This window comes from Arachis ipaensis, chromosome B1 (assembly GCF_059453495.1).
Source record: "Arachis ipaensis isolate K30076 ecotype BB chromosome B1, ASM5945349v1, whole genome shotgun sequence".
Lineage (NCBI taxonomy): Eukaryota > Viridiplantae > Streptophyta > Magnoliopsida > Fabales > Fabaceae > Arachis > Arachis ipaensis.
The window spans coordinates 137,042,089-137,044,707 of record NC_142436.1 but is presented as its reverse complement, the minus strand read 5'-3'; the positions used below and the strand labels follow the sequence as shown (position 1 = coordinate 137,044,707).

General features: G+C 45.9%; 1 pseudogene; it reads left to right on the top strand.

Annotated features, from left to right (window-relative positions):
• Positions 1-395: 395 nt before the first annotated feature.
• LOC148578533 (uncharacterized) lies at positions 396-1,907 on the top strand (annotated as a pseudogene).
• The last annotated feature ends 712 nt before the right edge of the window (positions 1,908-2,619 follow it).

Here is a 2,619-nt window from a genome sequence, read left to right as displayed (position 1 = left end):
TTTTCTCTTTGGACTTGGATGCCATGAGGCAGGAGGGGGTTCCTAGGCAGCCGGCTGGATTTGGCGCTAGAGATGCTGAAGGGTCTGCAGGTCTGACAGAGTTTCAGGTTGGTCAGCAATTTCCGGATAAAGAAGAGGCCCTGTTAAGTGTCAAGACTTACAGCATCCGACGAGGGGTAAAGTACAAGGTCGTGTAGTTTGACTATCGCCGGTATGTGGACAAGTGTTCTGAGTTCGGCAATGGGTGCACATGGTTAATTCGGCTTAGTCTCCGACAGCGCAAGGGGATTTGGGAGGTCAAACGTTACAACGGACCGTATACTTGTCTCGCCACCTCCATTTCCAGCGACCACAGGAGTTTGGATTACCATGTGATATCGGCATTCATTATGCCAATGGTTAGGGCTGATGCATCCGTCAGCATCAAGGTGCTCCTAAATGCCACCGCCGCACACTTTGGGTTTAGGCCGACTTACAGGAGGGTCTGGTTGGCGAAGCAGAAGGCTGTTGCCCTCATCTATGGTGACTGGGATGAGTCGTACAACGAGCTCCCAAGGTGGGTGTTAGGAGTCCAGTTGACGATGCCTGGTACTGTTGCAGTGCTAAGGACGAGCCCTGTTCGTGTCGGTGGATAGTTGGACGAGTCTCGAGCTTATTTTCACAGACTATTTTGGACGTTTCCACCATGTATCGAGGCATTCCGTCATTGCAAGCCCCTAGTTAGTATTGACGGCACCCATCTGTATGGCAAGTATGGGGGAACATTGCTTGTCGCGATTGCACAGGACGGGAACTCCAACATACTCCCTGTTGCATTCGCATTAGTCGAAGGTGAGAATGTTGAGTCGTGGTTCTTCTTTCTCTCCCACCTGCGTGAGCATGTGACACCACAGCCGGGTCTGCTGGTTATCTCGGACAGGCATAACGGCATCAAGGCCGCGCTTGAGGCTCCTGACGAAGGCTGGTTACCTCCGTCTGCATACCGGGTATTCTGCATTCGACATGTTGCGGCAAATTTCGCCCTCACATTCAAGGGCAAAGACGCAAGGAGGCTACTTGTGAATGCGGCGTACGCTAAGACCGAGGTCGAGTTCCATTACTGGTTTGATATTCTTAGGTCCGAAGACCCGGCGATGTGTGATTGGGCGAACCGGATTGAGTATTCGTTGTGGACACAGCATTGTGATGAGGGGCGTAGATTCGGACACATGACGACGAATATATCTGAGTGTGTGAACTCGATCCTCAAGGGTGTCAGAAACCTTCCTGTGTGCTCGCTAGTGAAGGCAACATACGGAAGGTTGGCGGAATTATTTGTTCGCAAAGGGAGAGAGGCTGAGGCGCAGATGGGAACCGGACAACAATTTAGTCAGCACTTGGTGAAGTGTATAGAGGCCAACTTGAAGACAGCTAAGTGCTTCACGGTTACTGTGTACGACAGGGATAACTCCGAATTCACCGTCGCAGAGACAACTCCGACTGGTTCTTTCTCACTGGGTAGCTACAGAGTCTCGCTTGCATCTCACACATGTGACTGCGGATACTTCCAGGCACTTTATTTCCCTTGTCCCCACGCACTGGCATGCTGTGCCTACTCACGGCTTACATGGGAGCCTTACGTCCACCAGGTGTATCGTCTTAGTTCGGTCTTCAGTGTGTATCAGATGGGTTTCACACCTCCCATTCCGAAGGGTTTCTGGCCACCATATGACGGGCCGACTGTCATCCCTGACCCCAATAAGAGGCGTGCGAGAGAGGGTCGTCCCAGGTCCACTCGGATACGGACCAATATGGACGAGGCAGATCCGAACCGGCCAAAGAGATGTGGGCTTTGTCGGCAACCCGGCCACACACGTCGGAGTTGCCCACAGCTCGGAGGAGCAGAGCACACACGGGGACGTGATTAGGTGTATTGGTGGCTTTGGTACTTTTGTTATTTCAATTTCGCGTTTAGATTTCACTATTATCGGTTTTCTTACTTGTAGTTGGTGACTGATAGAATTTGTTAACGTTAGTGCGATGTACTTTGAATGGGATTTTAGTTAATGAATATGTTCTGTCTCCGCAGTTTTAAACGAAATGTATGTCTAATGCACACCGGAATAAATAACTGTACGAGTTTTATTAAGACATGATGCGAAAACTATGTTCGTAACTTAAATTGCTGTGTGGAACGAATTCTAAGTAATTCGAATCATATTAGTTCGAATTACTTGGTGACAACTTCTTCAGTGTAATTCGAACCTATTTGGTTCGAATTATGGAGTTAGAGTTCGAACCAAATTGGTTCGAACTACATAGAAATCTGCTTTGGTTGATTGATGAATCAGATTTTGCTTTGACTTATTTGTGTCAAATTGTTCTCCCTTTAGCTTGTTTACGTTTTTTACCCAATTGTTTAATATATAGATAATTGATGACGTGTTTAAAAAAAGTTAAGTACTAGTAAATTAATTATAAATTTATTTATTAAATATATAATATTTATAAGTGATAAGTAATATAATATATTTTAAGATCAACCAATTGATTAATTCTATTATAAAATAGTGAAACAATATTAATCTAACATTTTTTAAGTACAAAATGAATGGTCTAATTTATGTGCTATAATTTAGT